The 24,984-nt window shown below is 38.0% G+C and overlaps 1 protein-coding gene and 1 pseudogene across 3 annotated transcripts in view; both read right to left on the bottom strand.

Annotated features, from left to right (window-relative positions):
* EHBP1 (EH domain binding protein 1) overlaps window positions 1-24,984 on the bottom strand; it is a 345,289-nt gene that overhangs the window by 15,480 nt on the left and 304,825 nt on the right. The gene's annotated exons all lie outside the window — the stretch shown is intronic.
* Window positions 5,130-5,803, bottom strand: LOC142430675 (intraflagellar transport-associated protein pseudogene; annotated as a pseudogene).

Below are 24,984 nucleotides of genomic sequence, written 5' to 3'. Positions count from 1 at the left end.
GAAATCTCCACCTTCACACCTTGCTCTACCACATCCCCCCACCAGGGATAGAGTTCATACACATAATTCTTAATGGGATCAAGGACGAAGGTCTTTAGTTCTACAGCTACTTCTTGCTTTGATAAGACACAGTGTAGTATCGCCCTGCCAATATCAGTAGAAATCTCTTAATCTAGTCTATATTCCAGGGGAGCAAGCTCTTTCAGGTAGAGATGCTGGACTTAAGACTGTGAGTCACTCATAGGCACTGGCCAGCACTCTAGGTTTTTCAGGATTGACTGGGCCTGTGCTTTCAGAAGATTCTACCAACAGTCACACACAAAGGTTGCCCTAGGGGAAATTCTTGATTCGGAGGCAAAAGAGAGGTGAGACTGGATTGGCACCTATCCATGCCACATGTGTCTAAGAACAATATTAAAAGCACAAATAATTCTGATTTTCTTTTAATTCATTCTTAGAAATTCTTAATTTAAGCTTTATTATAAAATTTGTAACAAAAAGTCAGGCAGGGGTTGATGTGTCAACAGGTTGAAATGAAAGGACAAAGGGAACTCCTTTTTTCCTACTTGTTCTACTTCTGAGGATACTTTTTGGCCATGCTTCCTAATTCACGTGTCTCTCTATGCATGTGGGTGCATCACTCTTTCTGTGAGCACACTGTTTCCAGGACGTGTAGTTTCGTGGTTAGCAATGTGTGTGCAGATAGAGTACTGAAGACAGTTTTGGGACTGAGTCAAGGTAGAAAGTCACTGTTATAAGCATCATTTAATTGAACAGATTTCTGTCTACTTGGAGACCCAATTAGGTATCTGCCAATGGGGTGGTGGGGTGGTGGTGGTGCTTGAATTGTGAGATATCGTTAACCTATGAAGGTTCCCTGCTATTGCTTCCCTCTCCTAAAGCCTCCTTGGGGCCACATCTGGCAGGTTCCTATGTACCCCTTCCTGTCCTAGACAGTCATGTAACAAGAAAGACTCCAAAAGTGGCTACAGATGTGAGAGACCTCAGTGCCAAAGATGAACATGAAGAGCTCGAAGAAGGCTTTATTCTTTATTAAGGCATTCCAAGACACATGATTTTAAGTATATACATGCTTTAATGCATGTATAAATCTCAACTCATAACTACTAAAATTCATAGTGACTCTACAAGCAAAACCGCCCCAAAGGGGTCCTAAACTGTCGCATCTCTGTCTTGCAATGCAGGTGATGGGTTTGAACTGCCCACCTTTCAGTTAGCAGCTACGTGCTTACCCACTGGTATATATGTGTAGCTAAATTAAATCAAGTATGGCAACAGATATTTCTAATTTCATCTATTTGAGTAGCTAAAATTTCAAAGGAGATCTTCTCTCTGGTGAAAAGGGAATGTTGCTATTTTCTGAGTCACTTAGGCACACGTGTGTGAGTCTTTTTGTAAGGTGCCTTGGCAACCTGATCCATAATTAAATAAGCTACAGAAAAACACTGGACTTAAAAACTTTAGAAATAAATACCTCTTGTAAATTAAGGCCTACTTTGTGAATGTTTGTTTGCTTTAGTTCTAAGAAACTCTTGTGGTTAAGATTATAAATTCTGATAGGGCCAAGCATAGCATATAATCGTCTTTAAAAAAACTGAGTGAGTTAATGCGAACTCATAGCACCACGCCAATGGGTTTCCAAGATTGTATTAACTGTTGATCAGAGTAGAAAGCTCAGTCTTTCTCTTGAGGAGCTGCAGATGGTTTTGAACTGGCAATGCGTTTGGTATTTTTATTATTGTTTTTTTGTAAGAACAACCACAAGACTTGCCTCATATTTCGAAAAGAATTGATAAAAATCCATGTCGAGCCCCTATGCTCACAGCCAAGAGTCTCTCTGCTAGTTCGGATGGTGATAATGAAGAGGGTCTTAATAATGTGTGCAGCAACGAGCCAGGAACTGCAGAGACAAAGATACCAGGATGTAGTCCCTGCCTTGGAAATGGCTCAAAGCCTACTGTGGAGACAACCATCTAAACAGGGACAATGGGAGGGAGGGTAAAGTTCACAACTCCACAGGCACAAATGACATTTTGAATCTGTTAGTCATAACTAGACAGCCTGTAGTTAGTATATCATTGGTCATATGTGGGACAGGTAAAAAATGGAGGTGAATCAGTACAATCTCTGCAGCAGGAAAAACAAAGTGCAAGGCCCTTCTTGGTCAGCAGGGTCACCGTGACATACAAAAGACAGCTACAGCATGGTGTCACAAACAAGGTGGGATGTTCTAGGGATTGACAGGCAGTCTAGGTATGTATCATAGGTTTTGGGAAATTTGAGTTAAGAAGCCACTTAAAAGTCTACTGGTTAGAAAATGAAAATTTTCCAAGTAGAAAGAGATAGCGAGCATTTTAAATGATGCAATTTGAAGAAAACCAGCAGGTACATTCATTTTCCAAAGACAGAAGCCTAATCAAAGCAGGATGCTATCTAGCAACCTTCTAACCTGCATAGGGCTCACCACATAGGTTACACAACAAACATCTTGAAGCAAATGCAATGAAGGTGGTTTTTCTAGACTGGGCCAGGCCGGGCCACTGGTTTAAGTTCTGGTACTATGCTACCCCATTCAAGGCCCTTAACTTCCTTTCCCTGTCTCTGAAAGGCACTTTCCTAAAGCCCCAGGAGCAATAGCACCTCAGAGAGACTATTAAGTCATAAGACTCCCTCACTGATCACTAAGACCAGATTTTTGACTACTAATAGCTTTTGTTTAGGCTGGGAATGGTGATGATGTAAGAGCATCAGGTACTTAATGAGGTTATAAAACTTAGCTAGTCCTACAGCTAGGTGGTGTTGGAACCAAGCCTCAAATCTAGGCTGACTGTCTAATGAACCAATTGTCTTAGTCATGATGTGACACTTGTAGACTCATAGGCAACCAGTCAGACCAGAACAAGGCCCTTTATGTAGAATTCAGGCCAGGCTTGGCAAAGCCTTTCTGAGAGGCTCTGATAAACAATCAATAAAAAGACCTTCATCCTAAGGACTTCTCTTCATCTACTTGCAGAGGTTTTATTTAATCTCCCCGTTTAGGATTGAACAATAACCTCAGAAGGGCATAGCATACTTCCCAAGGAGAGCCAACCTTTCTTCTTATGGATATGTGGCCATATCATCTTTGAATCAGAAGTTAATGTATGATACCTTTCAAAATACAAGGGCTTCCAGGGATAGGCAGACATACTGACTTCTAGGGCAACTACAAGCCACTTTGACTGTTTGTGGCATCCTTCAGTGAAAGTGATTCCTAAGGTCGGCAGTTGGAAATTACCAGCCATTCCTCTGGAGAGAGCCTGGGCTTTCTACTCCCATAAAGAGTGACAGTCTTTGAGGAAAAAAAAAGAGTGACAATATTGGAAACTCCCAGTGGCAGTTCTCCCCTGTCCTGTCCGGTTGCTATGAGTTGGCATTGACTCCATGGCAGGGAATTTGGTTTTAAGTGAAAGTGACCAAGCTAGAATATTCTGGCTAGCATTGGGTTATCAGAGTATATTCAAATTCCAGCTCTGCTCATTGTAGACCCTGTATATCTGGGGAAGTTACTGAATCTTCCTATGCCTCAGTTTCCTCATCTTAAAAATGAGGATCCTACTGCTACTTTATAGGGCTTTCTGAAGATTATATTAGTTAAAATATGTAAACCACTTAGAATGTCCTACTCCCTGTCCTTTAGTAAAGATTAGTAGTTATTATAATTATCTATCAATTTATCTAGGGACCATCTAAGTCAACCTGGGGGTCCTGACTCCTTTGGGGGTCAAATGACCCTATCACAGGGGTCGCCAGATTCATAACAGTAGCAAAATTACAGTTATGAAGTAGCAACAAAAATTGTATGGTTGGAGGGTCACCACAACATGAGGAGCTACATGAAAGCCATCAGGAAGGTTGAGGAAAGAGCCACCTTCAGGACTACATGACTCCAAGGAGAACTGATGGAGCAAGCCACGGTGATGTCTCCTGTCAGATGCCTGGTTTTCCTGTTGGGCAACTTGGTGCCTGTTTTAAGATATTAGCTTTATTAAGCATGATATCTCTATCATCTTTATGTATCTCTCCAATTATACTAATCAATCCAAATATATCCTACCATCCTTTTAACTTTTTTATTCCCTTGATGTAAGGAATATCTTGACCTACCCTCTCATCCATTTTTTCATTTTCTTAAAAGGAGCTACTAATGCTTCATGAAATATTTCCCTTCCCAAAGTTAAATTATTTTAAGCTTATTCCTAAGGCCCTCTTCCTAATAGTGATTCCGTCAGAAATTGAGGGACAATGAAAATCTAATGTCTGACGACAAATATCTCTGTTGCTGTTGATACGTACCATCATGCCCATTCCAACTCATCGTGACCCAATCTTCAACAGAAACACTGCCCGGTTTGAGCCATCCTCCCAATTGTTACTATGCTTGAGCCCATTGTTGCAGCCACTGTGTCCATCCATTGTGTTGAGAGCCTTCCTCTTTTTCCCCATATGATGTCCTTCTCCAGGGACTGTTCTCTCCTAACAACATGTCCCAAGTCTATCAGATGAAGTCTAGCCATCCTGGTCTCTAAAGAGCATGTTGGCTGTACTTCTCCCAGGACAGATCTGTTTGTTCTTTTAGAGGTCACAGTGATTTCAACAGTCGGCATGGCCCCATCATTCCAATGTGCTGATTCTTCTTCAGCCTTCCTCAGTCAGTGTCCAGCTCTCACATGCATACTAGGCAAACAAAAATTCTAGCACCCTCAGATTAGGTTATTTTTCAATTGAGTCAATCTCTAACAGGCAGCTGCTTGTCCTTCAGTTGAGTTCCTCTCCCCAGAAGCTGTAGCCACTTAAAAAGGGGCAGAGCAATCACACATACAACACTTAACCTACATCCCATCTAAAGAAATGATCAATACCGAGGAGAGCCAGGAAAACAGTAAATAATTTGAATGGTCTTTACAACACTCTCCCTCCTCTCCCCACCCTGCCACATAGTAGCATGAAGTCAAATTATGTATTTAAGCCTTTAGCAAAATAACCGCCCCCCCCCCCAGGTATATGTTTACGCTCATTCTTCTTGAGAAAGGTCACAATAAAAACGACCACCAAGCTGTCCTAGGTGGTCAGTCTGGCAGCTCCTCCAAGTCTGGGCTGGTATTCTCATTCTTTGCTTAGACAGCTCTTTGATGGTGTCCATTTCTGCAGTAGTGAACCTGGGGGTTAGGGTTACACTGTCTTAATCAAATTCTTCATCAAGTGAGAAGGGCTGAACTTCACCTCCATGAGTGTGCCGGCTCTGCAGGCGGTGGGCCTTGGCTGCACCTCAGGGGTAACAAGCTGGTTTGTGGAAGGAATGTAAGAAGGAGTGCAGGGGCCAATGTCCTGCTCCACTTCCCCTGGAAGCAGCAGCAAACCCATGCTCATCTGGGGCTGAATATCTTCATCCATGTCCAAATCTTCTACATCTAGGAAACTGTCTATCCTTCACCTTCCCTGGACAGTTCAGTTCACCTTGGAAAGACCTGCAACTTTCTGGCCTTCATCCATCAAGATCTGCTCTTCCTCAGGACTTTGTGATGGCGGATGAAGAAAGAAGGCTTTGTTTCTGAGATGAAGATCACTTTGTTCCATGGCCAGTCAGCTCCTTTTTGGGTCCCATTATCCTCTTTTGAAAGATGAATGAAGTGCTCAGAAATTCTTCATGTGTTTGCTCATAGCGATTAATAAATCTATCCAAAATTTCGTCAATGAATTGATCTTCATCCATAATCTCCAGTCCTGGTATTTGGGCAGGCATTCCTCCCATTCCCTAGCGCTCCACCCTGGTGCTCATGAAGTCACTTCGCACTTTGACGTCTTTATTCAGAGAGATATCCTAACACAAAATAACTACTTAATCCACATTGTCTACCCTGACAACTTTGTAAGATAATTTTAAAGAAGATATCCATATCCTTTATAAATAACAGAAGATAATCTTTAAATGAAATTCTATTCATCTAAAACTAACCTTTGTTGGCCTATAAACATTTGGTACTTTTTTCTAAAATGGCATCCTATTTTTGAACTGCAAAGTCCTGCAAAATCTCATTTAATTTTTTTATTTAGATTTGAAATAAGCACTTGGGTCAAAACAATTATGTTAAAAGTTTCACATTTGGGTTCCCTCTAATTTTATTCTCAGAATAAATTACTTATGACTACTAATTTATTTCTCCTGACAGATATTTATACCTGAAATAGAAAATCAGTCCTACTTTTATAATAAAACACAATTAAGCTCATAATACATTTTATTTTAAAAATTAAAAAAACTTTATCAGCTTAAGTGTCTTCTTTGACTTCCATCTTTAACTTTCTTTATGGAGCTAGCTAGGTCTTTAAAAGTCTAGATCAGAAGTGCCTACATAGAGATCCAAAGCAGGTGGAGAAGTAGTGTTGATATTTCACACAATTCCTAGCTTTGGCCACCAAGTGGTGCTGTTAATTCAGAGTGGATTAGCATAAGAGGGGTGGGGTTGGGTGACTTTGGGGTGGGTAAAGAGATGGCGAAGCAGTATCCAGCCAGTCTGTTCATGTAGGAGACACTCACAATCAGATAATCTTAACTCTAGATACTATGAATTCATGTGTCATTGTACCATCAATGTCATCAGTTTAAAAATGGAGGAGAAAACAATGCATATCCTTTAAGAATAAGCAATTGTATAATCATATGTTAAGTTTGATTAATCTTCCTTTCCCCCATCAAGGTCCTCCAAATTTTCCAAAATAAAACAGAAAACCTTTACAGGAAATAAAATAATGGTAAGTTAAAAAACTTGATGAGTAATACTAGGAATTTCCAGTTCTGTAAATTTATTATTTAAAAAAAAATAGTTATCAGCCCAACAGCTTATCCTCTAGTCACCAGGTTTACCTGAGGAAACCCTATGAACGCATGAATGCCTTTTGCATTCCTGTTTTGAGGTGACATGTGGGGCCAGGGAACAGATGCCATGACTATCTGTGTTCCATTTTATTATTCAGAGCACCTTGGAGGCCTGCGCAGACTGTCAAAGACATAGCCAGTAACTCAAAGAAAGACATAGTAACTGACAACCCACTAGAAGAGCAGGCAGTGTCAGCCCAATGAAGTGCACACTGAGCTGAAGCCAGTACAACCATCAAAGGTTGGTTCCTGGCTATTCAATTAGATGGTCTCTCCCAAAGATGAAAGGAGCTAGTCAGAATCAACATGAACCCAGTTGTCTCAGCTCATTAACATCTGTGTTTCTAAAGGAAAAAGTCCCTCTTTGGGGAATCAGAGAGCGAGGTGTTGGGACAGAGCTTGCACTCTTCCTTAAAACACCTTCAGGGATTGCTTCTGACTCAGTGGACCGAGTCAGCTCATACACACGGAACCATTTCTGTTAGCATTCTTTGTCTAATCAAATTACGAAATTGTAGTTCAGCTTCTAAGAAAAACGTCAAGGTGAAACAGAGAAAATGCATTTATAAAGTTGATTAGTAGATGATATCCAAAAGAAATTTCTTTAAAAAAACACAAACCAACAAAACCAAACCTGAGTTTGATTTGTTTCGACAAGTGCTCCACAAAATTCATGTCATTAGGATGTCAAGTTCAATGCAACTTATACAGATCAAGGGACGAGCAAATTTCCTAAGGCTTCTTCTGAGTCATTTATTTAGGAACAAAAAATTATAGTGTATGCACAAACAAGGGTGTTTTTTTTAAAACTTTCTTAAGATTCATGCCAAATATCCAAACCAGTTCTTCTGGCATTTCTTAGGAGTGTGTGTGTGTACATGCATGTATACACGTGACTCGAAGAACGAGTTACAATAGAATGGGAATTGTGCACAGTATTTAGAGGATAAGAAAAATTTTAAAATAAAGGCAGAAACAACAAATAATGAAACAAGTAACTATTAAGTCAGCAGTTATCAACCTGTAGGTCGTGACCCCTTTGGGGGGGGGCGAATGACCCTTTCACAGGGGTCGCCCGATTTATAACAGTAGCAAAATGACAGTTACGAAGTAGCAACGAAATTAATTTTATGGTTGTGGGGGGGGCACCACAACATGAGGAACTGCATTAAAGGGTTGTGGCATTAGGAAGGGTGAGAACCACTGTATCAAGTGCTCATTTTATACCAGGCTACGTTCTAACTGTTCATATATAAATGATATCTATAGCTGTATCAATATAACCTTTCAATAATTTTTGGAAGCAGGAATCACCAGCCCTCTCCTACCCCTTTCTTCAAGCAGTAAGGGCACAGAGGCTTGGCCAGGTTAACTAACTTAAAGACTTAAAAACCGTTCACATCCCTCCTGGGCACTGACTGATTTTAAAATCCATGTTCCTAGATCTCCATGCTGCACTACTTCGCTTAGCACTTGTAACACTGACACGTTTAGCATATCTTAGACCAGTGTTTCTCAACATGTGGTCTGTGAGCCATTCATATTAGAATTGCTGGTATTATGGGCCACATCTCAAGTCCAATGAATTCAAACCTTTGAGGCAGGGCCTGGGAATCTGGACCAAACAATTTCTGAGGTATTTTTATGCACATGGAAGTTTGAGAACAACTGTCGTAGCCCTTTCACAATTAAGTCAATACTTCTTTTAAGAGAAGGGTGATATTCCATGTATAACATGCTATTTTAGCATTGGCATGACATTATACAAATTCAATTTCACTTTCAGAAGAAAAATATGTTGCTGCCAAATCAGTTCAAATGCCTAAATTCTGTTTCATAGATAGTTGCTGAGAAAAACACATTTTCCTGGAATTTTTGCTTTCTTAAATGTTAATTTTCTTAAATTAAAAATGTTTTACTGCAATCTAGAGTAAAGGTGTGTCTCACTTTTGGAAACAGACATGTTCCAAATGGAAAATTATGGTGACATAATTCTTTAGTTCACAAATGATACTTTATATTTTTAATGAAGAATTTCTAGTAGTGGAAAATACTTCTCCAAATATCACTGGTAGCAAGGATATACATCTGCTTTTCTTGGTAACTTAACAAACATTAGTCAGCAGATAAGAAAGCCGACTTAAAAGCTGGGTGGGGCCAATACCAAGGAATAAGGAGAGAAGAAATGAATGTTAAAAGTGAGAACCTTACAAGGTTTTTCTGCATTTCTGAACCACAGAGATTCCTTTCTAGAGATTCCTTTCTAGAAATTGTAGGGTTTGGTACCGATTGCCTGAACTAGGATAAGTCAACTAAGAATACATGTTCCTAGTTTTAGATAAACTGAAAAACAAAAACACAAACTCACAGCCATTGAGTCAAATCTGACTCATGGCAACCCTGTGAGTTTGCAAGGCTGCAGATCTTTTCGGGAAGCAGTCAGCCTCATCTTCTATCACAGAGCAGCTGGTGGGATCGCACTGTTGACTTTGTGGTTAGCAAGTCAACGTGTAACCCATGAAACCATCAGAGCTCTGGTGCCTCTAGATTGCATTCAGAATTTCCTTTGTTAAACCATACAAAGAAAATGAAGAAATAATGGGAGTTATTTGAATTAGATAAACACGTTGAGAGTAAAAGAATCCTGAAATTATAACTATATTTTCATTTTCCTTCGGAAAAACTATAGAAAGAAAAGGATGTAAGATTACCAATTAAAAAAACTGAAAGTGTAAAAACAAAAGCATTGCAAGTGCTTGTAAAACACATGCTCTCTTTTAAAAACAAGCTCTAATATTTTCTTTATACTATGCTTTCTATTCACTACTAGTGATTTTCAATAATTAAAGGCCTAGTCTAGTACATGTAACATACAAGGGGGTACCCCCCCAAAACCCGGATTTTTTTTACAAAACAACCTTATCATCTTCAAAGTACCCTCCATTACACATAATACATTTGTCAAATCTCCATTCTTGGGAACATTTTTCAAGCTCATCTGTTTGGATGGCTGACAGCACCTCTTCTCTTTTTCTTCACTTCTTCTACATCTTCAAATCTCTGTCCTTTCATGTCCCTCTTCATTTGTGGGAACAAAAAGAAGTAGCATGGAGTGAGGGCAGGTGAGTAGGTGGGATAAAAGAGCATGCTGTTTGTATCAAAAACTGAGACGGCTGCAGGAGCAGTGGAACTGTTGTCGTGGCCAAACCAGTCTCCCTTCTGCCACAAATCTGGCCTTTTTGTCGCACACTGTTACACAATCTTTTTAGAACCTCTCAATAGAAAGCTTGATTAACAGTCTGACCTGGTGGAAGGAACTCCAAATGCACTGTCAATCAACATTTCCGTTCATTTGGGAAGTTGACAGACGTTCAGAGCAAGGTCTGTCATCAACTGACATTTCACCTTTTTTGAAATGAGAAAACCACTTGCATGCTTGAGTTTTTCTCATAGCGCTGTCCTTGTGAGCTGTGTTCAACATCACAACAGTTTCTCAGCATTTTTCCCAAGAAAGAAACAAAATTTCACAGCCGCATGCTGTTCTCTTAAATCGGTCATCACAAAAAAACGAGGTTCAAGTGAAGCTGCTTTTATGAAAAAATTCACTGTGACCAGAGAGAATCTTCCCAGGAGATGCCATGGAGTACATTAACTCAGAGCGAGTTTCTCAATGCTTGCCTAGCGGGAAAAATGCATACTACAAAAAATGTGTACTCTGCTGTACAGAGCTGGGTACCTCCCTGTAGAGTATAACAAATGTACAATGTGTAGGAGAACAACATTAATGTATTATTAATATTTTATTTAAGGCTTCTTAACTTATTAGGATTTCAGTCTTCAATATAGGTTGCAACTCAATATAAATAAAATAAAAATCCTCACAATAGGACCAAAAGACACACTCTGATAAATGAAGAAAAGGCTGAAGTGAAAATTTTTGTCTTGCTTGCTCCACAATCAACGCTCATGGAAGCAGCAGTCGACAACAATGCATTGCCTTCGGTAGCTCTGCTGCACAAAAAGAGGGGCACCCTTGAGATGGATTGACACATTGCCTGCAGCAATTGGTTCAAACCCCACAGTTGTCAGAATGGCACAGGACTGGACGGTGTTTCGTTCTGTTGGACACAGGGTCCTGTGAGTCAGAACTGAGTCATCAGTTTAGTATTTTGTTTTTGTTCTTACTTTTGTTGCCTTTTATTTCAAAAGAGACCTTAATAAACTTGAGTATGCAAACAATCATATGTATAACAATAGCTCACTTTGACAGAGGCTATTCCATGCATTATGGACTGTGTACATGCTTAACATAACGTTTCTTTTAATTGTCATAATCCTCTTTGCACTATAACATGATCAACTTGAGCTGTGACTGAACTTGAAACAATTATGCTCACTAACCAGGGTTTGAGCCTAGTATGCTTCCTCCGACACCTTTTCATATTATAGCCACAGGGTCTGCCTGCTAGTCAAATGGGGGCCCACAGCTATGATGCTGAGCAATCAACTGGGACAGGTATACAACACGAGCTTGGAAGGTAGACTATCCTTCTCCTAGCCGTGGTCCCGACTCACTGCAGGAAGAGCTGACCCATATTTCCAGAAGAGAATCTGCTCAAGACTGAGCATTGAAGAAAAGCCTCTCCTACCCGTGACTCACTGTCCTTCTACCAGAGCCAATTGTTCATCATGTTCCCTTACGTTTGTATTTCTCTTCATGCTGGATCGGAACATAATTGCAGGAAGCTATAGCACCAGTTGACTTTTAATTATCTTGCATTCTTGGAGTTAGGTTATATAAAGCAACCACAATTTTGACACAATTGAAAACACACAGAAACCAAAACAGGCCTACAATATGTGTATTCACGAAAAGTATGTTCATTTTTTACTTCCAAAAAGGAATGCATTCCATCAACTCTTAAGAGTCTACCAAAAGATGTGGCTCACTGCCTCTGGAAATTGTGTTAAACCCCCTCTGCAGAAAATTTAGAGATAAAACGCTATTTATTTTTTGTTATTGGCTACTTACGCTGGCATGGATTCAATGTTCTATGAATAGTTTCAGTAGTAATTAGTAGAGAACAATGGGCTAACTATACCATTTCAGAACCTAGACATCATGTTATTTACTTTTTACCATCAATTTCCCTCCCTTATTTTGTTTCTGTTTATGAAAAGTTCTTTTGCAGAGACCACATTACAAACTTGTCTGTTTCTCTGACGTGGTAGATGTACAGAGACCAAATGGAAACATCGAGCTTAATCGTAAGCTAAAATCCTCATTGTCAACTTTACCATGCTATGTCAATCTTTTTAAAAAAATCATTTTATTGGGGCTCATACAACTCTTATCACATCCAGACATACATCAATTGTGTAAAACACACTTATACATATGTTGCCCTCATCATTCTCAAAATTTACCTTCTGCTTGGGTTCCTGGAATTTTCCTTTCCCCTGTCCCTCCCTCCCCGCTCCCCTCTCCCTCATGAACCTTTAATAGTTTATAATTTATTATTTTATCTTATCTTACACTGCCCGGAGTCTCCCTTCACCCACTTTTCTGTTGCCCATCCCTCAGAGAGGATCCCCATGATCGGTTCCCCGTTTCCCCCTCTTCCCTCCTGGTATCACCACTCTCGGTCATTTCATTAATGACAAATCTGACGTTCTTTTTAATTTTGTGACTAAAGTGCTAAAATCGATATATCATTTAATGGATATATTTTAATGACCCAGCCCCTTTTCTCATTGTCACTGTATGAAAATAGGCACACGTCTACCAAAACAGAGTCCCTACCAAATGGAGCTGTCTGCCCGCAGGAATGTTCCTCTCGACCCACACTCGAAGAAGCTTGTAGATATTGCAGTACATGATTGCGAACATAGATTAACTGGATTTTAAGGGAAAATGCTGATTATATTTAGAAGATAAAGTTATGCCTTTTATTTCTATTACTGTAAGGTTTTCTTCCCCTTTATTTTGTAAGAGGATGAATAAATTACAATACTCTAAAAGGCAATATTGTAGGCTAGGTAAAAACAAACAATCTACAAAAATATATTTCTTAAGATCGCAGGACATTCTAAAAATAGTACACAGAGGTAGCAAAATATATGTTAAATGAGAGAGCTAGTACCCTAGTTTTTCTCCACAGAAAACTTAGCTTCATTACTTCAAACTTCCCTTTCTTCCTTTCCTGCTCATTTACTAGTTGAGTGGAACCAGTCCAATTCTGGATGTATAAATCTTTCTACATCAAAGAATGTATGCACTGGGTTTTCAGTTTTCCCTTTCTAGAGAGTGGTATGATGTGAGATGAAGTTGCTACTCTCATCTCCTAGGAAGCATTCGGTAATTGCTGGAGAAAAGAGATCTAGTGAAAAATATATGCTTAAAATAAATAAATATATATAATTAAAACCTCATAAAAATATATCTTTATCAAAGAGTATATTTTGACAGTATTTACTTGGGCAATGTGAACTTTAGGTTGTTTTCCTGTCCCCAAACCACAAAAACACACTAATCTGTCATCTTCTAAATCAGAATCTAATGCTCTCTATAGATGTCTGTTTTAATGTTAATTTATAGACACATCAAGGCTACAATGAAAAGCAGAACACTTCAAGCATTTAATACAGCTAAAGGGGCAGATTAGAGATCAATAACAAAATCACCTGGTAAAAGGAGAAAGGTGTTGCATTAAAGGCTTTTTGCTTTACATGAGAAACAATACTGAGAAACCTGTACCTTAGAACTCCTACTCAACAGGCACTCCAAACTGTGCAACGATGTGAACAGAGACCCGTCCTTTCTAATAATCTTGTGACAAAAGCTAAAAGACATCATCCTATTAACTAGTGAGCTCAACTGCTAATGCGGAGTACTTCCTGGTGCCTTTTATGTAGAATGCTGCTATTAAAAAACCACTAAACATTCACTGTGAACAACACAGAATCATTCATCTTTTATCAGCATCTCTTGTTAGAAGAGTATGAGTGGGGCTGAAGGTGTCATTGATATTATGGAGTGGAAATTAATCAGAAAATTTTCTCATATTTTCCTCATCTCACTAATTTACTTTTGTACAAATTTCCCCGTTAAAAAGTTCATACCCAACCCCCTGTTGTACTCTTTTAAGTTGAGAATATTCAACGAGTGCGTCCACTGAAAAGCACCAGGTCCTAACACAAAAAGCATTCGAAATTCTCATTTAGTTGTCTTTATTTTGCTAGCGCCATGTGGTCCTTGAAGATGTAGAAAACACGGGAAGCCGAGTAAAGATCAGAGCAAGCTCATTAGCATTCTGACAAAATTGGAGTGGTGGAGATGTATAGTTTGCCTAGTTTGTCGTTTTGAAAGCTACCGGTGGTAAGCTTTCTATTTCATTGTGCTTTTGTCTTTTGGGGGGGTTTCAAAGCAGCAGGGTATTTGTTAGCTCTAGGTTTGCACAATGCATTATGGGAACCTTTCCTGCACATTCAGCTTTATATACTATCATTCCAGTTTGAGTCAAAAAGTTTTGTTGTTTTTTTCCCCACTATTTATAAGAAAGGACATGTGTGTGAATCTTAGTATATAACTTCAATGTCCTGTCCTAGCTTTATGTTTTCCTTTTGCCTGAATCACAAAATCCAGAGAAAGTCAGAACCTAAATTATATTCTTTTCAGTCTTTTAAGATGTTGTCATTCCTTTCCAAACACAATGAAAACACTAATTTGCATTCTAGTCTTTGTCATAGCTAAAATTAGCACATAGGGGTCACTCAGTTGGCTACAACTCAACAGCTTATTGCTTAATACAGAAGACTCAATTTACAGTTTTTGAAACATGTAAAGGGGGAAATATTTGTGATTTAGAATTATGTAAATAATGAATACCTCTTCACAGACTTAAATGAATTATTACCCTAAGTCATTTGTTTTCTACATCATCTTTTTGTCTCTCTCCCGCTTTCTTTTTCTTTCTTCCTTTTTTACATAAGACTCACTTTGAAGAGCTAAATGGACTACATTAATGCTACTATTCAACACGAATGTTTCCAAGTTGCAACGAAATGGATGAAGGCCTTTGGGGATGAATTTATCTACTAAATCCTGTGGTTGCCCTCCTATCTCGGATGATGACCCAAAAGAATGTCAACAGCTCATTTTCCCACAGAGCTGGAAGGAGTCCCTAAGCAAGCCATAATCTGCACATTCTCAAAGAACCATTTCAAACATTATATCTCACAAGCTTTTACAAGTGATTTCCCTCTCACCTCTCATCCTAACAGTACTTTGGACACCAGGACTTCTGAAATGAGGGCTAGACAGTGCTTACACATGACGTCTACATACAGCCTATAAATCTGAAGATTTATTTTAAGTATATATATTTTAAAACATGGTTAATCTTGCTACAATAATGTTTAAGCATAAGTGAAATATATATTTAAACTAAGGATTAATATTTGACCTTTTATTGTAAAGGGGCCTTTGTATTATCACTATCACTATTTTACTTGGAATCAAACATAACTGAGGTGTTTGAAGTATGTGAAGAAGTGTTTAGAATCATACTTAATTTCTAACTATCCAAAGATGCTAAAGGGTGGTGGTGAGTGAGACAGTTGGTGGGTGATGTGGTGAAAGTAGTTTATCAGTACGAAAATGGATCATTTCTATATGAACTCTTTGACATAGTAGCATTTGGTTCTATCACGCTTGATTTATTTTCATTGTAAAAATCTACTACACTAGGTAGTATATCTATGAAGGGAGGGAACACTTTCATATATTAACTATTGAGATTATATTAACCCACAACCATTGATTCCAACTCTTATGTTGCCATTTTTATTTAGTTCTAATTTGACCTCTATTGTTTTCATTCCATAAGGACTTTTGTAAGCCCTTCTTCAATAATTTAAAAAGCTTATTTTAAAGGAATAAAAATGGGAAAAATCCTCTTTTGTATAATTTTGTGGTTATAGTTAAGAGTCTATTCATTTAGTGTTAGAACTTGAAACTTGACTAACTTAAAGCTTTGACTTATATTTAAATATATCCCAACACTGTATTGCTCGACTGCTAAATTTAACATTGTAAAATTATCATGACAGTAATAAAGACTGAACTAGCTCTATACTTTGTAATATGAGCAAACCTGCAAAATTCTTTATCTCCTTCACTGCATTCTCCTACCAAAGTTTCTTGAATAAAATCACTGGAACCAGCTATATCAAATTAGAGAGCAGTCAGGAGTGTCTAAATCCAGCTTTAAAACAAATATCTTAACAATTAGTTAGCCATATGGAAAATAGGGACTGTCTCTCCTGAAACCTTTTTTAAAATATATTTTCTATTATGAATTTATATTTCATTAGAAACCATTTCTGGCTGGTAATACTAAGATTGCTAAAATATCACTCTGTTAAACAACCATGAAATGACATGTTAAAAAAAAGCGCTTTTAAAATCTGTAATGAACAATTAAAAGAAAAATTTTAAGCACGTTTATAACATTCCCCAAATCCCCAAACTAAGTGGAGCTACCATGTTCCTAGGTAAATAAATGCAGCTGGTCGCTGCAGTTGTGCGCACTCTAACACGATTCTTCTACATCACACCAGACTGGAGCTTCTGCATGAGCGTTTCCACTGCACTGGGGTTTAGGTTCCTATGACTTCAAGGCCAGATGCTTTTCACAAATGACCAACAATTGTAGTTAGAATAAATTAATGACTGATTTTTTTCCAGCTTTGATGGAATTAAGCATACTTCTTTCCTCAGTGTGTCCATGTGAATGTTTGTCTGTTAAACTTTTTTTTTTTTTTTTGACAAGTGAGGCCACCCAGCAGAGAAGAACTGATGCAAAACCCAGGAGTAATCCCTCTGTTTGGTTCAACACTATGGTTAGCCTTAACACTGCCTCTATTATCCAGTGGATTTAGAGAAACTTTCATTTATTTGTTAGCCCCAATTTTCAATTCCATTGCCCTCTTTAAGAGAACCTAGACTTATTCCTATGTAAATACATTTGCATATTGGTACAGTGATGTAGTCTAAGGCTTTGATTACCCTAGCTAGGGACTGTGTACATATGTACTTAAAAAATAAGTGGGGGGGAAATCTTACTAGGTGATTTTTGTGCAAGACTAATATAATTATTTCTCACAATATTTTAACAATCTATGACCATCTATTAAGAAAAACAGCAAGAATGAAAAGAAAACACCTGAAGCCCACTGGAACCTAGCAGAAGAAATTAAAAAAATATATGCAAAGGGTGGAACCTGGATGGGATTGCTGATTGGATCTTCTTTAAATTGAAGGGCACATTCCACACCATTCTGGGTGATAGGTTTTGTTGGATAGCAGCGCAGATTGCATTAACAAGGGAAAACTGCTGAGAATGCGTATTTCAAAGGAATTTTAAGGTTTTCTTGAAGATGTCTTAGATGATTGATTTCTAGTGGCAATGAGTCTGTTAAAATTTGCTATTTTCTCTTAAAGGAATTTTTAGGATACACATTTTTAATGATAGGGAATATTTTTGGTTCTGCATTATTCAGAATTAAACTACAATGGGTTTCATCTATGTGAAATAAGAAAGACACATTTTTGTCTTATTTAGAAGATTCACATTAGGACTTTATTTAGCTGTGCATACAGTAAGCAAATAATCCAGTATCATTTTAGAAACATCTCTTTAAAAAAATCTAGAATGTTTTTCTAAACATTTACACATTTGTGCGTGTGTGTGTGTGTGTCTAGTGTATAGCAAGTGGCAGGCCTATGGGAAGGAAATCACACAAGACAGGGAGTTAGAAGATGGAACCCGGGACCATCCTCTGGGCCTCAGTGTTCCTATCAATGAAATAGAGTCTAGACTAGAAGATTTCTTAGCGTCTTCCATTTGCCACCATTTATAAATACAAGGCACTAATATTGTAGAACAAAGTAGTACTTTTAGAAGTATACAGTACAAATTGCACTACATGTATCGAATGCATAAGACCAGTATTCAATAAGTTTCATAACAACTGCACCAACAAGAAATCAATCATCTAAGACATCTTCAAGAAAACCTTAAAATTCCTTTGAAATACGCATTCTCAGCAGTTTTCCCTTGTTAATGCAATCAGCGCTGCTATCCAACAAAACCTATCACCCAGAATGGTGTGGAATGTGCCCTTCAATTTAAAGAAGATCCAATCAGCAATCCCATCCAGGTTCCACCCCTTGCATATTTTTTTTTAAAAAAATTCTTCTGCTAGTTTTTTCTTTGGCTTCTGGAAATCTTTAGGTAAGAAAAGTTTTACGTATACCCATACAGTAAAAAGATGTTCAAGCAGGACATCTTAATGAGAATAAAACCGTAAAATGACAGTGGCATTCCACTATCCAAAAGAGAAGTTCCCCAAATGAAAATACACCTGGGATTTACGGTACCCAGCATTCTCTTGGGGAAAAAACAACATCACGCATTTTAGAGTTCTAGCAAGTCACATCAATTTCTTCTATTAAACCAATTTTCCCTATGGACTAGGCATATCAATACCAAAATAAATGAAGTACCAATGAACAATTTTGCACGTGAATACAGACATTAGTGCATGCTGCTGCCAATAAAGTCTATTCCACGGTATATCTGTTTCTGGTAACATTTCAATAGACCAATTAAAAGACCTTTTCCCCCTTGGAACTCAATTAAGCTATTTGAACTTCAAATGCCACCTTACCATGCATTTACACAGAGGAAAATTTTTTAGTCTTAATGGTCTTATCATCTGAACATTTTATCTAAAATTAGCTGTCACAGAATTTCACATAATGTTAGGTATAGCATATTATTTGAACATGCAGTTGGTTAGACTAAATCAAATTTTCCAATCTAATTGCTTATATTTTTATTTCTGCTTTATTACGTTAAGAATTTGGCACTCTAGTTATTATGTGAAAAATTAAATCTATAAGTAACATTGTTTCTCTTTGACACTGAAAACTGAAAAGTCAACTAAGGGTTGAACTAAGGCACACTGGGTATCAAATAAGAAAGCAGTGATTTATATAACATTGAAAGTTGTAAATCCTTCTGATCCCTATCATTTCATGAGTTAACAACAAAACAAAACAAAACAGACACATAACTGACACTAAGAATTTTTGATGAAAGAGGGTATAAAATAGATAGGAATATAAAGTAAATTAGGAAAAAGAAAATCAAGAACACAATCTATTGATTCAATTTCAACTTTCTGAATGTATTTCCCAAAATTTCATGGCGCCCTGGGAGAAGACAACAAAAGCATGCTTCCTGGGAAAAAGCACTGACCCTTTGAGCATGTTAATCTGCCATCGCACTTGTGAGTCCACCCCAGCATGTACTTTTGCTGGTTTCCACAATTAAAAGAATACATTTATTAAGCAGTCTTATCACTGGATGTTTAGCGTGTAATTCATGCTAACTAGACAGCCAAAGTAAAATTTATTTAAATGATCATTTCTTTGTAAAACTTTGTAGATGCTGCATATCTCATGATTAGGACAACGTATAAAGCATCCCCTCTTCTAATCTTCCTAAAATCCCTTTTCATCCAATGGTTTAGGACTGCTTGAAAGGCTCACCCCAAGCCGCGGAGCACTGCGCATGTGGGGGCGGGGAGCCTCTGAGACCACTGCGCATGTGGGGGAGGGGAGGGGCGCCTCTGAGGTTAGCTAATCAAACTGTTTGTCTCTGAAACATTTAACTGGCTTTGGAGATTATTCTAATTAAGAATGTTAGATGTATTTTTTAATGTAGCTATTAAAATTAATCATAATCCACCCAACGTCATGCACTGAACTATGCCAATGGAGATGTGCTTGAAACCCTGCTGAATTTCTGTATTTTAGAAAGCCCAATTCTGAAAATTATCACCAATAAGCTTTTAAATTAAGTACACATGGAGAAACCATAGCGTGTACTTTGTATTTATTTGGGCAAATTGCAATATTGGACATTCTCTGGCATAATATGCTAAGTGTTGTTGGGGGTAAGGGTAGCCACACTGTACATGGCACAGAAGGATTGCCAATGGGAAATAAGAAACTGCATTATAAACCAAACTATCTGAATAGAAATGCTCAAATTCATACTGTCTTTGCATATATGTATTTCAGTGATCTCAAAATTGTGGCAAACATATAAAATTACGTATGTGTATATGCATGTGTGTGCGTATAGTCTTACATACCACAAAAGAAATCGGCATGCAAATTAAAGTAACAACCGGGGCAAAAGGGGGGGGGGGGTTGGCTATTTTTTAATGAAAGAATTTTTCCTCTTAAATAATTAAAACAAAAACCAAAATAAAAGAAACAAATGATTTATGACTGCAACAGACACAACAGGCAGCCTCTATTAGAATCAGAAGCGTATTATGCTCTAAGCACTTTTTCTTCTCTCACTGCTGAAAGATTATACTGGTTATCCCATTAAAGTTGGTAAAACGCCATTCTTGTGCCGTAAAGCTCTCGCATTGGAGGTCAAGAAGTGTACGCTGCTTCTTACAAGGCTAGTGTGGATGTAATCTTCCCAAAGTTACAATAATTAATGTTAAGCTTCTTTAGCAATACGTTTCTGAAAGAACTTGCCTGATAATATACTTAGAGCCTGGCTAGCTGTTTGTGTTTCTGAGCAAGAAATGTATTCAATGCTGCTCACGTAATTCAGCTTAAATCTTTAGTCAAACTAGGATGATGATGAGAAGTTTGACTTATGAACAGACACAATATTTAAATGTCTACAAATGAAGTGTGTAGGAGATTCTGATATATGCAGAGATTCAGTTTTCAATATTTGTTCATTCTAACCTAACAAATGTACTGAATTCCTTCTGAAGTCTTATATTTCTCTACATGTAATAAAAATTTTCATGAAAATGCATATATTTTACTATGATCTTTGGCATACTTACAGTTATCTTTCAACAGTATAAACAATACTTATTCCTAAAGAAAGATGCCTATTCAGAAGGAAAGAGTAGTTTTTACTTAAATATGTTAATTTATAGCAGTTCTCCTTATGATAAAATATATTATCTTTGAGCAATATTTTTAGGGTGCCCAGATGTCAAACTCATGAAAACCCTCTGATTATTATGCTAAAAAACTAGAACAATGAAAAATTAAAAACTTGCTAACTACCTATGTAATTGTCAGTGTCAGCAACTAGATTTTTTATTTGTGTGTGCTAAAATAACAAAAGAATTGGCGCTGGTTTTATTATGTTTAATCTAGTCCTTCTCGTGAACTGTTTATCCCTGGATGTCAAACAGTGCCACTGAGTGGGCTGACAGGATTTTTAAAAAATGTTCCACTCTGAATGACATTTATGTGCAAAGCACAGTTAGGTCCTTGGGGTGGCGAAAAGGTGAATACAAGACATCATCTCTGCCCTTGAGTCCAGGGCTTTTTACAAGCTATGGGGACACATGCAGGTACACATAAATAATCCCGAGACACGGCTTTAACCAAGTTTTAAAGTGACTGTGGTAAGAGAGGGCGGGCATAATCTGGGAGGTGGGATCTAGGAAAGCTTCCTGGAGGCAGTTGTAAATAAGTTCAGAGCAGGTAAAATTTATTCTCTTTTACCCCTATTCAGCTCGCATACTCAATTATATAAAATAACCATGAGAAAATTTTAAATAATTGTGAACAATTGAATTTTTTTTTTACAAAGTACTCCAGGCTTGTTAGAACAATCTTGTGTATTTCTAAAGTAGGTCCAGGAATATTCTGGTAAGACACATGGCTGGGGAAAATGAGGAAATAAGGAATCGCTTTTAAAATACTGAATACACATCCTAATGTGGTTGGCGAGAACATCTTTGGAGACACCTTGTTATTTATAGTAATGTAGACAACATTTACTGAGGCCAAGGAACAATTAACTGCAGTTTACCCTGACTCCTAAAGTTGAATGACTCTGTAATCCAAAAAGAAAATATTGCCCAAAATAGCTTTTATAATTTCATTTCAAAATAAGCCTTGTTGCTAATTATGAGTAATATGCATGTATTCTTACTCTTTACCCTGACAGGAAGCATGTTACTCACAATTTGAAAATTGTGGAAAAATAATTCTATCCAAAGGCACAAGAGGAACCCAGTTTGTTTGGCAATCTGACTCTGAGAGAATCCCAGAACAGCTTCCCAGGCGGGAAGGCAACACTTCAGCAAACCAGCCAGTGTAGTTGCTATCCAGAAGGCCAGCCGCATTCTCTCCAGCAGGAAGTCAAATTTATCTGGGGATCTGGCTGTGTGATAATATAGCCGTCAGGCATATTTCCTCCACAACTGCTGACTTACTTCACTGAAGATAGTACAGTTACAGTTACAGCATGGGCAAAGCTGAGGTTTCTTTCAAACTAGTAAATTCTTTGCATAATAATTAATACTGTGCAATGACTTCCATGAGAGAAAGGATGAATTACACCCCCAAAGTTAAAATAGATACCTATCTATCTAGAAGGAGTTTTATATCAAGAACAATGGGGAAAAATGGGAGAGGCTCTTAAGTATATTCGGGTTGGATAGTGTTTTATGCCAAACCATTACCAGTGCAGATATGGTTTTTATAGCACTGTACTTGAAGGGTAAATCTGTACACCACCTGGTTCAGGGAATGTTCAACTGTCAGATTCAACTTTCTACTAATCAGAATGTGAGGGTGGGAGGAAAGAGGGGGAAGGAAGCTAGGAATTTGAAAACTCCTCGGGAATTCTAATGCACATTTTGAGACAGTTTAAGTTTGACAATAATTTCTTAATGTACATATAATTCCAGAAACATTATCAATGGGACTCAATAGTAATTCTAAACACTGCAAAACTATAATACATGTTAAAAGTAAATGTTAAAGTAAATAAATTATTAGAGCCCAATTTTGAAATTTCAATTCCACTAATATTAAAGCATACATTCATTAAGTTAAAACTAACCCAAACTAATACAACCCTTCATTTCCTTATTTTATTGAAGCTATTTCTCTTTCTTAGGAAACCTTCTGGTATAGTGGATTAATTGTTGGATTGTTAACCACAGCATCAGCAGTTCAAGCCCACTAGCTGCTCCCCGGGACAATGATGAAGCTTTCTGTTTTCATTAAGATTTTTAGCCTCTGAAGATAAACAGATGGGCATCGAGCTGAGAAACAGCAAAGCCCACATGGAAGAAGCACACCAGCCTGTGAGATCACGAGGCGTCGAAGGGATTGGGTATCAGGCATCAAAGACCAAAAAAATCATAGCATTGTGAATGAGGGGGAGTGCAGAGTGGGGACCCAGTGCAGTGTGGGCAATTGGACATCCCCTTGCAGAGGGGTTGTGGGGAGGAGAAGAGCCAGTCAGGGTGCAGTGTAGCAACGATGAGACATCCAATTTTCCTCTAGTTCTTGAATGCTTCCTTTCCCCCTTCCCCCCACTATTATGATCCCAATTCTACCTTACAAATGCGGGTTGACCAGAGGATGTACACTGGTATAGATAGGAACTGGAAACATAGGGAGTCCAGGACAGATGAACCCTTCAAGATCAGTGGTGAAAGGGGCAATATGGGAAGGGTGGAGAGAAGGTGAGGGAGAAAGGGGGAACGGATTACAAGGATCTACATATAACCTTCTCCTTGGGGGACGGACAGCAGAGATGTGGGTGAAGGGAGACGTTGGGTGGTGTAAGACATGACAAAATAATAATTTATAAATTATCAAGGGCTTATGGGGGACGGGAGGGGAGTGGGAAGGGAGGGAGAAAATGAGGAGCTGATAACAAGGGCTCAAGTAGAAAGCAAATGTTTTGAGAATGATGAGGGAAACAAATGTACAAAAGTGCTTGATACAATGGATGTATGTGTGGATTGTGATAAGAGTTGTACAAGCCCCCAATAAAATGATTTAATTATTTTAAAATAAAATACACACACACACACACACACACACACACACACACACAAGATTTTTAGCCTCAGAAACCCACGAGGCGGTTCTACACTGTCCAAAAGGTTCACTGTGAGGAAGCACCAATTCAATGGCTGTGAATTTTGTTTGTGCTTTAAATTATTTTATTAGGGGCTTGTACAGCTCTTATCATAATCCATCCATCCACTGTGTCAAGCACATTTGTACATATGCTGCCATCATCATTCCCAAGGCAGTGAGTTTTTTTGGAATTCATCCTCTACCTTCATTGAGTGAATGTGAGTGTGTTGGAGAATACTAACAAGATATGTACTTTTTGAGAAATTGGTGTGATCCCCAAGATTATGGCCCTTTGTGATCCTTCAGGTCTTGAATTAAACGTACCTCTTAGTTCGAATAAATTCAGAGCATTTAAAGTCAAAAGCATTTATCGATGGACAATAATTAGAGGGTTAGGAAAGGAAGCGGAATGGAAACATGAAACAGGAATAAGTGATGACACATTGAGAGAATTTCACTGGATGAATCGAATCAAAATGTGCATGAATTATTAAATGTAAAAAAACATCATCTGCTCTACAAATCGCTACCTAATTCACAGCAAAAAGTGTTTTTTAAAGTTTAACTTTTTCTTGTTATTTTTATGTACATGACGGATAAATGATTAGTTGAATCTGTGGGTTTTGTTGATGGTAAGTGCTGTGGAGTCATGTAAAACAGAATGAAACACCACCCAGTGCTGTGCCCTCTTCACAACTGTTATGACTGAGCCCACTGTAGCAGCCACTGTGTCAACCCATCTCATTGACAGTCTTCCTCTTTTTGGTTGACCCTTTACTGTATACCAAGCATGATGCCCTTCTCCAGAGATTGGTCCCTCCTGATAACATGTCCAAAGTACATGAGACAAAGTCTCACTATCCTTGCTTCGAAGGAGAATTCTGGCTGCACATATTTCAGGGAAGATTTGCTCATTCTTCGGGCATTCCATGGTATATGTAATGCTTCTTACTTGACAACATAATTTAAAAGCACCAATTCTTCACCAGTCTGAGTTATTTCACTGTCCAGCTTTCACATGCATATGAGGTGATTGAAA

Source organism: Tenrec ecaudatus, chromosome 17 (genome assembly GCF_050624435.1).
Source record: "Tenrec ecaudatus isolate mTenEca1 chromosome 17, mTenEca1.hap1, whole genome shotgun sequence".
Lineage (NCBI taxonomy): Eukaryota > Metazoa > Chordata > Mammalia > Afrosoricida > Tenrecidae > Tenrec > Tenrec ecaudatus.
Note: the sequence above shows the minus strand (reverse complement) of the source record. Positions and strands in the feature narration are given on the sequence as shown.